We start from the raw sequence: 14,516 nt of genomic DNA, 5'->3' as shown, positions 1-14,516 counted from the left end.
TCTGGGCTTCTCCTCACCTCACCACTGGAGGGTCCTTGTCCCTTCCTATCAGTGTACTTTGAAAGGAGGAACGCTTCTGGCAAAAAAGTCCCTTTGTCAGTCATGTTCAAGGCTCCCATTTGACCAGATTCCATGAAGTTGATTCACAACTTATATTAAACAATGGACATCCTTAAGCCACCAGTGAGTTAGCAGGTCATCCAGTCAGTGCTGAGTGTTGGAGGAATGACAGGCTGTGGCTTAAATTCCCAGAGTTCAGGGTGGTGAGACCCACCATTCTGGCCAGGATGCCTTTGTGTTTATGAGTTATGAATGCCACTGACCAAAAACTTGAGTCGAGTCATTGGAACCACAGAATGAAAATGATTCCAAAATGATGTGGCACCTGCTCTGCCATCCGCTCTGCTCTGGCTGCCTCCACCTTACTGGCATTGCTCATGTCTATAGGTCGGCTTAGCAAAGGAGTTCCTGAACTGCCTTGGGTAGGTGAAGATAAGATTGAAGACCCAAGAGTCTGCTTTGCTTCTTAAGAAATATAAATCTGAGATTTATGTTTCTCGGCAAGTGGAAACTGGCAATGGCAAAATGAGATACACTATTGTCACATTCAGCGGAGCTGTCATCACATTCAACACAGGCACCTCTGCATCACCTATAATGACAATCATCAAGGCCTTCAGAATCATCATGGGAATTATCCTGCTTAATGTAAGCAAATTGAATGTTTGGAAACCTGCTCCTGTCGGGCATGTGAGACATTAGATGAACTATATGGCACTTGCCATAAAGCTGCTTCTCTAAGAGGTAATTATAAACTGTTCCATGCATGAGATGGTGCACACAGGCCTCAGCAGAATAATGTATAATGACATCCAAGATGCTTAGTTATCGGGAGTGGCATTAATTGGGAGTGATTAGGACATATGACCTTGTTGGAGTAGGTATGGTTATGTAGGAGAAAGTGTATCACTGTGGATAGGCTTGAGGTTTCAGAAGCCCAAGCAAGCCCACCCCCCCCCTTAGATCTCCCCCCCCTTAGATCTGTGGCAGAACTGTCAACTACTTCATCAGCATCATGTCTGCCTGAGTGCCACCATTCTCCCTGACATGATAATGGACTAAACTTTTGAAACTGTAAGCCAGCCCCAATTAAATGCTCGCTACTATAAGACTCAGACAATGGTGTCTCCCTCAGCAACACACAGCAGTGACTAAGACACGCCCATCCCAAGCACCATGCAGAGAAATTAATCTCAAACTCCTGAAGAAGAATTCAAAAAAAAAAAAAAAAAAAAAAAAAAAAAAAAAAAAAAAAAAAACCTGAGACTCTCCTTGAAGCCTAACCTATCTGCAGTGACCATGTTCTGGAGAGCCTCTCTTAACCTGACCAGAAGTCAGAAAGTCAGTGGGAACAAAGCACCAGGGCTGCAGTTGTAGTGGCACCAAACCAGATGAACAGCAGCTGCAGGCAATGTGCACATGGAGAGCAGGAAAAGAATGATGCAGAGTAGGGGAGGTCTTAAGAACCTGAAGAAGCCTTAGCAGACCTACAGCTACCAAAAATCAACTGCTGGGGGAAAAACCTATTATAAAAGAAAAAGAAGCCTTCTGCATTAGAGTCTGTTTTATCCCACAAAGGTCAAACAGAGGTGGCTTGTTTGAGTTAAAGCCTATCAAAGATGTAGTGAGAAACCCCAATTCTGCATCATGAGAACCAGCGGGGAGGCTTGTGAGAACACAGATTTCCAGACTTCGTGGTACCCTGGAGAGATTCATACCAGCTCATAAACCAACCGTCAAATTTTCAGGAATTTTGCAAGCTAGTTAGTTATGAAACACAACCATAGTTTAATTGTGAAATTTATGATCAAAAAAGTTACTTTAAAATAAGCTATAGAGCTATGGAGATGGTTCAGCGGGCAAAGCATTCACCATGCAAGCCTGAGGATTGAAGCTTAGACCTCTAGAACCCACCTTAAAGTTCAGTGGGTATACAGCTTCACCCTGAAGTCCCAGCTCTAGAGAGGCAGGAGATCCCTGGAGCAAACGGGTTAGCAAGACTAACTGAAACGCCAATCTCTTGGTTCAGCAAATGACTCCATCTCAAAATAGAAGGTGAAGAGCCCTCAAGGAAGACACTTGACATCAACCTCAGGACATCACATGCATGTGCACCCACACATATGTAACTATGCATATGTGCATGCACACAGCACACATATGCAAAATAAAAATTACAATAAAAGCACTTCCTAATTGTCTCAGCACACAGTTTCACCGCTGTAATCTTGTGGATATTTATGTCTGTTGGACTTGCACCGTAGGCACAGGGCAGAAGGTGTACTGCTGTGTACGGCTTCTTCACACCTCTCTCACTGGTATCTTGCTGTGGCTGAAGCTCTGCCATGTTGTTAGTGTTCACACCACTGAAACAGCCAAGTCCTACAAATCTAGGCTTGACTGATGTTGTCATCTGTCCAGATTTAAAAGCAGTGATGGATAAAAACATTAATAGCACAGATTAAGCTTCAAGTGTATCTATTTGTAGAAAACCAACTAACTACATGAAATTTGTAGTAGAGACTATCAAATGTTTTACTGGTGTTTCTAAATTGTATACCATACATCCTAGACAACAGCAATATTGAAAGAAACTTTTTAGAAAAGAAGTTAAGGAAGCCATCGCTCATGATTTAGATGATAACTCACTACCACCAGGCCAGACATCTTTCAAGCTTTAAAAACTGATTTGGCCAAGATTATGCTCCCCAATTAATAAGCTGGTGACATCCTGCCTTGCATCTCTCTTTTGCATTGCTTTTATCTTACTGTTAGTACAACCACAAATATCAACTGACACTCACATTGGAACCAGACTCATTTATCAGGTCATCCACAAGTTGCTTCCGATGTAAGAGTTTTACAACAGGCAATAAAAACGATCTGTGAAAACATCACATGAAATTTGTAGTAGAGACAATTTTACTGTTGTTTCTAAATTGTACACTATGCATCCTGGACAACAGCAAAACCTAGATAAATGTATACATAGTTCTTCATATTTTGCAGAGATCCAGTTGTTGAACATTTGCCAACACACCACCGTCTGCCCTGCCTCAGCTCCAGACTCTATGGGACCTAGGTAAGACTAAAAATCTTCAAGAACATTGGTCTTGCTTTTCTGGAGACTATTCTCTGAGAGCCTGCACCTTTAAGGAAAAGGCAGCTTTTGTCCTAGGTCTTCCTTCTGATGGATAGACTCTCCCCCCTACACTGAGTTGCCAGATACATTATTGGTTTCTGTTTCAGACATTACAATTTAATTCAAGAAGTCAATAATTGCTCAATAAATGATAAATCTTGAGGCAAAATAAAGATATCTGAACTCCATCACAGCCAGTTTGCCATTGTAGTGTGAAGGCTACTGGAAAACTCCCTCACTCGACAGTCATTCCAAATTCTACACTATCGGAATCAATACATACAGACATCGCTAGTGTGTACACACTATGCCTGACAGACTGGCTCTACAAACACGGAGAAACACCATCCTGAACACAACCTCCTGCATCATTCACAGATGACCCCTTCCCTGCACACTTGAACTTGTTTGCTATGGAAAGATGCCCATCAGTAAACTTTCCCTCTTTCTTTGTAGGGAGTTCACAGGAGAAGATTATCTATTGCACTGTGATCTCAAGAACATTAAGATCAACAGCTCAGCCAGGTAAGGCTAAGCTAGATACTTGACCCTCTGAACACCCATTTACCAATGAAAATGGAAGTGATAATCCCCCTTTATATGGTTAAGAAGGCAGTAAATTGATACTATTTATGGTACTTCCTGATATATAAATGCTAATAAGATCGATCGCTCAGTTTTGAGATTGGCCTATGTTTTAATTTGCCATCATAATTAATACTTTATTTTTAATATAATATCTTTATTCTCTGAGAATCTCATAAATGTATACAGTGTATTGTAGCCATCACTCTCCACTGTCCCTTCAACTTCTCCCAGATTCCCCTATCAGTTTCAGTTCTTCTATTTTTTATACTACACTGAGTGCAACTAATGTTGCCTTTATATGTGCATGGGTGTGATACAATCATCCACTGGACCATGATCAACCTATCAGAGATGACTCCTAAAGAAAATCTACTCCCCCCTACCCCAGCACCCCTAACATGGCCATACAACCTGTGATGGTTTGTATATACTTGGCCCAGGGAGTGGCACTATTAGGAAGTATGACCCTGTTAGAGTAAGTATGTCACTGTGGACATGGGCTTTAAGACCCTAGTCTTAGTTGCCTGGAAGCCAGTCTTCTCCTAACTGCATTTGGCACAAAAAGTGGAACTTTCAACCCCTCAAGCCCCATGTCTGCCTGGATGCTATCATGCTCCTGCCTTGATGATAATGGACTGAACCTCTGAACATGTAAGCCAGCCCCAATTAAATGTTGACCTTTATAAGAGTTTCTTTGGTCATGGTGTCTGCTCACAGCAGTAAATAAAACACTAAGACACAGTGTAAGCTAGGCGTGGAGGCTCATGTGCCTCCCCATCCATGCTAAAATGCTGACTAGCTTGGCCTTGTGCAAGTCTTTCACAGGTGACCACAACTACTATGACTTCATGAGTATAAAATTCTGTCATATCTAGAAGACGCTCTTTTCCTAAGTTATCCCCAACCTCTGTCTCTTACAATTTTTCTGCCCCCTTTTCCATAATATCCCCTAAGCATTGATGAGGGGGCTATCATATAGACGTCCCATTTATGACTGAACATTCCACTAATATGTGTCCTCTGTACTTTAATCCATTGTCTCTATGTTAACTCACTGTGCAAAAATGCTTCTCTGATAAGGACTGAGTGCTGCACAAACCCATGTGCACAGAGAAACATATTTAGAATTAGAAGGCAGTTTGATGGGATGCCCATTTAGCAAAATTATGGTAGTACATTCATCTCTGGCACCTATGACTTTCCCAGACACATATTCTTGACTGACCTATGGTACCAGTACCAGGCCCAAGTGGAACAGGCTTTAAAACCAACCACAAAGCAGCAGGTTATCCACAAGACATCCATGCCACTCTTGCATCCATGGACATGTCTTGTCGTGGCATGCCGGTCATTATTACAGCTCAGAGGGGTCACAGCTGGACGAAACTGTTGATGACCTTCACAGCACCTACCACTACAACGAAAGCTAGCTGGCAGGGAGGATCCTTCCAAGGCAGTCCTAGCTTGATTTCTTCAAGTCCTGTAACATATTAAAATTTAAATTAATTTTAATAATCTAACAAATGTCTGTAAATGCAGTCGATATGAAATTAAATTTATATTTACCCATATTTTTCTCCCCAACTCTCTATCTACATTTCTACAATCAATGTATCTATGGGTTACCAGTTACTTCCTTTACATTATTAATTTTTAATTAGCATATAAAATAATAGGTTGCAGCATACATTTTCATAAATATATCTCATCATACTTTGTTCATATTTGTTTCCTCATTCTTCTCCCTTCTTCCTCTTGCCCCTTCCCAGAGGTCCTTTTCTTTCTCCTATTAGTGACCCTGTTCTCATGTCCTATGTGGGGGCTGAGATATGAAATTGTGTGCATAGGTATGTGTAGAGCTAAATCTGGATTTTACGTATGAGAGAAAATATATTCTAAATATAGGATATTGTTTCTTCTTTTTCTCCATTGTCCTTTCTTGCCCACCCTTCCCTACTTAGACACCTTTCTCTTCTCACACATTTTTCCCTTCTATTTTAAATTCCTCTGTGTGTGTGTGTGTGTGTGTGTGTGTGTATTCCACTTACGAGAGAAAACAATTACACTTTATGTTACATATAATTTTAGCTCATGTTTATAAAATTACATTATCTCAATCTAGCTAATTCTATGTAAGTCTGTGTGAGTTGCATGAATGTGGGAGGGATACATAAATATTGAGGGGAAACATACCCATGTGCATTTGCAGAGGCCAGGAAAAGGACAGCAAATACCTTTCTCTGTGGCTCCCCATTTTATTGCCTGGAGACAAGGTCTCTTACTTGAACCAGAAGTTTGCCATGTTGGCTAGATCTCTGAAGATCCACCTGTTGCTGCTCCCCAGTGCTGGGTTTATAGCCATATGCAGCTCAAAACAGGTGTTAGGGTTTCAAACTCAGGTCCAGCAAATGCCCTTACCTGATGCAATCTCCCTAGTGTCCACTCTCCTTTTGAGTTGTTTTCAATCTTTTAACAACTATGAAATGGAATATGCATTCCTCTAAGACCTCTTGAAAATTTGTATACACTGCTGAATAGACACATAACTTTAATTGCTTAGGACTTTCATGTAAACTGCATGTCTGGCTCCATGGTATGGGCTCCATCATTTTAAAACAATGCTCTAAAACACCTCTTAAGTTTTAAAGGCCTCCACATTAGGAAAACTCAGCTAGAAAAGATTCACAACCCCAATGTCCCTACCTCACCCCTTTAAGATCCTGATGTTTCTACCTCACCCCTTTACATGAAAGAGCTTTGAACTTCAGCTGAATGTGCTCCTGTCTCGATGGGGGTACACTCATTACAGCCTGTGGGACTGTCTTTTAGATCTCACTTACTCTTCCATCCAGATCCATCAGTGAGAGCATCCAAGAGATATCACTGTGGGGTAGCTGCTTGACAGAACCAACGTCGACTTTGATCATGGTATCCCTCCTCCTTCTGTCAGGGCCTGCTTGTGGGACCACAGCTTTTAAAATAATGCTAGAGTGCCAAGTCAGGGCACGTTTTGGGAGTTGGGAGGAGATGGGCCCAGGAATTCTTTCAGGTCAGCCCAGGACTGCATGAAAGCATGGATACCATAGAAATGAATGTGATGGGAGTGGGGAAAGGGTGGGGGTGTCGAATGAAGACATTCTCAGCCTTCAGCCTAGCCTTGTCTCAAATTGAGCCTAGTTAGATTAAGTCTGGATGTTTACATCTCAAACTACATCTGGAAATGTTTTCTAAAATACCTCTAGAGTCACAGACATGGACATTCAGAGATACGTTTTGGGGCTACAATAAGGGGAAAAACATCAAGCAATCCCTGGGACTCCTTGGAGCTGGGAAAACAGTGCTGACTCCTGGTGTGTCCTCAGAAGCTGACTGATCTGTCCCTGCAAGATAATCTCTCAGGAAATTGACTGCCCGGGAGCACAATGACTCACTTCTTTTCGAGCAGGAAGACAGGCAAGCACCTGTTTGTCCATGTATTAAATTGGGTTTTTAAAGCATTGATCTTTTAATATCTTTAAATGTTCTCTGAGCCTTTCATTAGAAGGAGGCCCTCTAGAAGCAAACATTAAAATGTCTGGTACTCCGACGACAGTCTCCAAATGTCAGTGGTAAATGGAACGGGAGAGCAGGGTAGAGGCAGAGCTGGGCCCAAGTAAAATGACAAGAGACTCTTCTAGTGATAACTTTGGTGGTGGTCTGCCCTAACTGACACCAAAATGCAAGATGTGCAAGAGGGGAGGAGCCAGGAGATCCATCAACATCCCTGCCATTAGTTTAGCAAGTTCCTGACATTGCCTTGTTCTCAAAAGGATGGCTCACAGCATCCCCATTGGCAATGTCTGATTCTGTACAGGGGTGGGTCATTTCATTCCCTGCCTATGTAGACATGTGTAAGCCTGCACACAGACATACAGCCATATAAATAGATCTCTACTTCTACTAGTCACTGTATTAAGTTCGTCTCAATGAATAGATAGCTTCTAATACTATCTATCATTAACCTCAACATCTGTGGTCTCAAAGCATTCTAATAACAATGATGATGGTGATAGAAAAGTCACATACACAGGTATTTATAGCAGCAGTGCACACAATCACATCATAGTTTACAATTAATGCCTATCACTCTATAGTCTACATACTCTTTTATTGATATATACATTTAATAACGTCATGCTTACATTTCTTTGTATGTATAGCATAAAGTACATATGGCATATGCTATATAGTCCACATTATATAGTGTATGGAACTGAATGTTTATGTTCTCTCAGGACTTGTGTCTTGGGATTCCAAACCTTCCCCCCATGTGTGTGTCTAAGAAATGGATGTTTTTAGACATAATTAGGTACTGGAAGAAAAGCCCTAAAGGAAGTAAACAGAAGAGACATGGGGCTACTCTGCCCACTGTATGAGGCCCCAGAGAAAAGGTGCCATCTGAAAACTACCTGCCTGGCTCAGACACCAATATGTGGACATCTTGATTTCTGACTTCCAATTTCCAGAAGGAATATGAGTTTGTTGTTTCAAGTCCAAGAAGACTATCTTTTGTTGCATCTTCTTAAGCTAAGACACACACAAAACTATAACACATTCTATAATACATGTCATTTATTCTAAGCAGCATTTACATACACACACACACACCACTCATGATTTTTCACCCTCCTTTCTTTATTACTGGTTCTGCCAAACATGTCTCCAGTGCCACTCTTGTCTCCTGGTTATCAGTATCCAAGTGAATTCTCTCTCTTCTGTGTCTACTGGAAATGTAGGATACTAATGAATGATAAGCATGACATGATAGTGTTAAGGGTGCAACCGCGGCTCTATGTCTTCTCATTAAACATAGCTCTCTAATTGGACTTCAGGGCCATTCAACAGGAAGAAAGTTGTGCCTGGCACTGGAAGTCTACTGAAGTCATAGACCATAGAGGAGAACCCACTGCTACTTTACTAACAGTATAGTTGCCAACTACATTCTAAATATGTGTCCTTATATGCAGAGATAACTGTAGCTCTCACCTTTCATGAAAGAAATCTCTTTGCCACAATATGTAACAGCAACAAAGAGAAATAACTGTGATTTCAAGAAGGAGCAAGGTGGGGACATTATACAGAGGTATTGGAAAGAGAAAGGGAAGGAGAAATGATGTAATTATTTTACTTAGAAAAATAAAGAATAGACAGTGGAAACATAGTTCTAGAAAATTAATTTAAAAGAAAGGAAAAAGAAAGAGGCTGGCATGAAAGAAAAATCAGGAATGAGGAAAGAGGGGTTGTATGGTGTGAACCACGGAGAATGGAGGGGAAGGAATAAAAACAGTAACTTCAATGGGTAAGAATTGGGTCCCCCCACAAGACCCGGGAAGTCACTCCCGGCCCGGAACACTGGTTCCTTCCGGTCTGAGCCAGAGCACTGAGCAGCTCTGTCCCCAACCTCCAAGAACACAGAGGAAGCAGGGATCCCAGGCGCTCTAACTTGGACAATGTCTTAGAAACTAGTTCTCAGATCTGAGGCCTGGATCAGACCTCTGCCAGGTCTGCTGTTGTGTGGACCCCAGATTCCACCTGAGACATACTGGAAGGTCCACTCAACCCAGAGCCACAGAGGAACAACTGAACTCAGAGCATCAGACAACATATCCTGAGATATTCTAGAGGAGACACTGCACCCAGAACAGCAGACACCTAGCTGGACTACTACCTTGGAGGCACCATATCCTGAGGCATCCTAGAGGTACCACTGTAATCAGTGCAGCTGGAAAAGATCACAGAGACATCTGGACCCCTAGGAAATCAGACACAAGCTAGATAACTGGAAAGACAGGCTTCAGTCAGAGACAGCAAGTACAAGCAGCACTAGAGTTAACCAGATGGCAAAAGGCAAGAGCAAGAACGTAAGCAACAGAAACCAAAGTTACATGGCATCATCAGAACCCAGCTCCCCCATCAGAGCAAGCCCTGAACACCCCATCATACCAGAAAAGCAGGAATCAGAATTAAAATCACTTCTCATGATGATGATAGAGGGCTTTAAAAAAGACATAAATAACACTCTCAAAGAACTTAAGGAGAGCACTGGTAGACAGATAGAAACCCTTAAAGAGGAAACACAAAAATCCCTTAAGGAATTTCAAGAAAATGCAACCAAACGGGAAAAGGAATTAAACAGAACCATGCAGGATCTAAAAATGGAAGTAGAAACAATAAAGAAATCACAAAGGGACAATACCCTGGAGATAGAAAACCTAAAAAAAAGATCAGGAGTCATAGACACAAGTATCACCAACAGAATACAAGAGATGGAAGAGAGAATCTCATGTGCAGAAGATACCATGGAAAACATTGACACAACTGTCAAAGAAAATGCAAAATACAAAAAGCTACTAACCCAAAATATACAAGAAATCCAAGACACAATGAGAAGGCCAAACCTAAGGATAATAGGTATAGATGAGGGGGAAGACTCCCAACTAAAAGGACCAGTAAATATCCTCAACAAAATTATAGAGGAAAACTTCCCTAACCTAAAGAAAGAGATGTCCATAAATATACAAGAAGCTTACAGAACTCCAAATAGTTTAGACCAGAAAAGAAATACTTCCCGCCATATAATAGTCAAAACAGCAAATGTACAAAACAAAGAAAAAATACTAAAAGCAGTAAGGGAAAAGGCAAAGTAACATATAAAGGCAGACCTATAAGAATTACACCAGACTTCTCACCAGAGACCATAAAAGCCAGAAGATCCTGGACCGATATCATACAGACCCTAAGAGAACACAAATGCCAGCCCAGACTACTATACCCAGCAAAACTCTCAATCATTATTGATGGAGAACCCAAAATATTCCATGACAAATCCAAATTTACACAGTATCTCAACACAAATCCAGCACTTCAAAGAATAATTGGTGGAAAACTCCAACACAAGGAGGGAAACTACAACCTAGAAAGAGAAAGAAAGTAATCTTCCAAAAACCCCAAAAGAAGATAGTTACACAAACATATCTCCACGGATGTTAGCCCAAAAGCTTGGATTAGCGAAGACTCAACCCACAGACCACATGAAGCTCATGAAGAAGGAAGACCAAGAAGGGATGCCTCAGTTCTACTTAGAACGAGAAACAAAAATGCTCAAGGGAGCAAATAGGGAAACAAAACATGGAACAGAAACTGAAGGAGGGGCCATCAGGAGACCATTCCACCTGGGTATTTACCTCATGTACAGCCACCTAAGCTAAACACTGTTGTGGATGGCTGGAAGTGCATAATGTGAGGAACATGATATAGCTGTCTCCTTAGAGGTCTGCCAAAGACTAACACACTCAGAGGACAATGCTCACAGTTAACCACTGATATGATCAGGGGTTTCCCAATGGAGAGCTTAGTGAGAGGACTGAAGGAGCAGAAAGGGTTAGTGACCCCAGGTGGAAAGCAACAATACCAAACAACCAGAGCCCCCCAGGGTCTAAACCACAAGCCTGGGAACAAATAGGGAGGGACCCAAGACTCCAGAGGTATATGTAGGGGAGGATGGCCTTGTCGGACATAGGTGGGAGAGGAGTTTCTTGGTCCCATAAAAAAAATGAACACACGGGGGTGGGGGGAATGTGAGGGCTGGGAGGGGATAGTGAGGGGGGGTAGGTGCAGTCACTGCCTCATAGAAGCATGAGGAGGGGGATGGGATAGGAGATTTCTGGGTGGTGGGAGGAAGTAGGGTAAGGGGATAAAATCTGAAACGTAAATACTACAACCAATTTTAACAAGCGGGGGGGGGGGAAAAAAAGTCTTCAGAACCAACATCTTTAAAAAAAAAATGTCAGCCCCCTGGGGGTGGGAAATTTTTTTTTCTTTTTCTTGATACTAAAACTTGTTCTGAGAATTGTATATTGCAGAATTCACAGCCTTGGTGTATCTACTCATCAAGCATACTGAGCAGACCTGCCCAAACCTCTGATGTCCTGGAATTCCATCTGGATTCAGTGAAGACACAGCATCAGAGGCTTATCAACTTACTCTTCCCCCCACCCCTCTTCTAAAATCTCAACGCCCTTAATCAGCTTGAAGAAGTTAAAGAAGAGTCAGCGCCCCTATTCCCTGAGCTTGGGGACTAATGTGGTTAATAATGGTCTGTCTTTCTAGGGAAAAGTAGTGGTTTTGTTGGAACAGGGGCGATTAGCTAGGACTTATTGCATAGCCATAACCTATTGGTAGAAATCTGTATAATTATTATCAAGATGAAGTTATAATTTCTTAAATGGTACAAAATTTTCTTTGATTTCAAATTTAAGGTTTTCATTGGTATGAGCCTCTTATTAATATAAAAATGAGATGAATATTGATACTCTCATGGGCATTGTGCCTGTATAACACATTCAGGAATACAATGCCTAGACCCAGCCCTTTTTTAACTTTTTTAACTGATTTGGGACAGTTAACCTCTGAGTTAAGGGACTATAGCAAATTCATGGCTTTGAGTTTATTGTTAGGGTATTTTCCATATTTTATTTAGAAATAGCTGAGAGGAGTGAACAGACAACAGTCCAGGTTACCTTACATGGATAGTTGGTTTTCAAAACATCAGAAGTCCATAGAACTGATGCTACAAATATTTATATATTAATGTTCATTTTGATTAGAGACCTGTCTGCTCCTGACAGCTTCCTGTTGTGGATTCTAAGAAGAAATTGAGCATCCTTGGAGATACTCCAGTTGTGCGGTAACAGCCACTAGGCAAGAATTGCCTCTCTCCATCTACAGACAAATTACTGTCCAGAAAAGGACACACATGGAGAATAGTTGACTGATTATATCTGCCTAGACAGAGTAATCAGCCCTTAATAATCCTGCATCACTAAGGTCTGTCAGATGATTCTGGGCCAGAAGGCTGAAGATTTGATGCTCCAACATTCGGTAGTATAGGGGCTTTTCAGGTGTTCAGCGGTCTCTATAAATTGGCTAAGTTTTAGAAGCTATGCTTAGTGCTTCTCATAACTTCAGTTAACTCAGTCATTCTGGATTTCTGATGGGGTTGAAGACCTATAGTCTCATAACCAATCCTGGCTATTTACTTTGAGAGAAAAGATCTGAGTAGATAGTTTTCAGCTGACACTCATTCTAAAGCCAAAAAGCCAGGATCAAAAGTAAATGTTTTAGTTAGAAGAGATGACAGAGGTTCTGGTTAGTCAACAGAATGATGGACTGGGTATTAGGACTATCTTGTACCTCACTGGTACAATTAGGAATAAGTATGCTCTAATTGTATTTTGAGAGAAAAGTTCTACTTTAACAGGAAGAGTGATATGTAGGAGGAGCTAAGTGGGAAGGAGTACTGAGAGGAAGAGATGGAACAAGGAGAGAAGATGAAGAAGAGGATGAGGTGATGAGAGAGAGAAAGAGAGAGGGGGCATGGAGGCAGATGTTCACATGTCTCCACCAGTCAAAAAGTTTTTATATCTAGGTTGGGTATTGGGTTACGCTTCTGATTGAGCATTACCAAACTTATAAATCCTTTGATTAACATTTAAAAAAAACATATAAAAGCAAAAAGGAAAGGGGGGCATGGGACAGGGGTGTTCTAGGGAGGGGAAATGTGGAAAGGGGATGGCATCTTAAATGTAAATAAAAAAAAGGATTGGGTCCCCATTTAATGTTGAGAGATACACATTTATAGTCTTTCAATATTTTGGCTTAACATTGGTACAAAAGCAATATACATTTCAACAGAAATTTTCCTTTTGCAAAAGGTGGCAGAATTTCTTTTTAGAAGTTATTTCTTTTCTATTTGAAAATTATAATATAATTACTTCTCCTCCCCCCCCCCCACCTTTCCTTTCTTCCCTCCAAACCTTCCCATACACTCCTCTCTTGTTTTCAGATTCATGGCCTATATTATCATTAATTGTATACATACATGTATACATACATACATACATACTTTCTAAATACATAAGTATATAAGTCCTGCTCAGTCAGTACTATTTCTTGAAACTACTTTTATAATCTGAACTTTTTCCTGAGCTTGCAATTGGAAGTCTAACCTTTTTCATGATGCTGGACAAAGGAGGAAGTCTCAGCTCCCTGTCGGCCCCGCCCACCATCACTCTTCCACTTTTGAGGAGGGAGGGAAACACAGCAGGATACTATGTTGCTAAATGTGACATCCAATATAGTTGCTGGACTAAATGTGTTTTCTACTTATGATACTTCCCATTTATGATAGGTCATATATGAGATATAATATCATGGTAAATGTAATCACATCTCTAAACTAAAAAATACTTCATTTTGAATTTTCTACTTTATAGGTTATTTCTTTGTGTGTAGTCATAGATTTTATGTAGATTATATGAAATTACAATGACCCATATGTTATCATATATACATCTATCTCTGTTTAAATATATATGTGCATGCATGTGGGTGTGTGTTTTTATGAGAGGCCTGTCATGAAATAAGTGTTCTACCCATGAAAAAAAAAAACAGTTAAGAGCCTGATGTGCCATTGAGTGCAGTGGGTTGTGGTAGTGGTAGTGGTTGTGGTGGTAGTGGTAGTGATTGTTGTTGTTGTTGCTGCTGCTGCTGCTGCTGCTGCTGCTGCTGCTGCTGCTGCTGCTGCTTGGAAGCCTTCATGAGATAGGAGGTAGTCATGCTAGAAGGCAAATTTAGATATTACCAATTAGTGTAGACAAGTTACTTGTTGGTGCGCTGAGAGTTCTTT

At 41.1% G+C, this 14,516-nt stretch overlaps 1 long non-coding RNA gene across 1 annotated transcript; it reads right to left on the bottom strand.

Moving 5' to 3' along the window:
- Positions 1–2,041: 2,041 nt before the first annotated feature.
- Positions 2,042–5,266, bottom strand: LOC143441197 (uncharacterized). Its single transcript, XR_013108427.1, has 3 exons — positions 5,016–5,266; positions 2,865–2,943; positions 2,042–2,473 (listed from the first exon to the last, which is right to left on the bottom strand). It is a non-coding gene; the product is annotated as an uncharacterized LOC143441197 (long non-coding RNA).
- Between the last annotated feature and the right edge of the window lie 9,250 nt (positions 5,267–14,516).

Source organism: Arvicanthis niloticus, chromosome 2 (genome assembly GCF_011762505.2).
Source record: "Arvicanthis niloticus isolate mArvNil1 chromosome 2, mArvNil1.pat.X, whole genome shotgun sequence".
NCBI classification, from domain to species: domain Eukaryota; kingdom Metazoa; phylum Chordata; class Mammalia; order Rodentia; family Muridae; genus Arvicanthis; species Arvicanthis niloticus.
The sequence above is the reverse complement of the archived record's forward strand: the minus strand, read 5'-3'. Positions and strand labels throughout refer to the sequence as shown.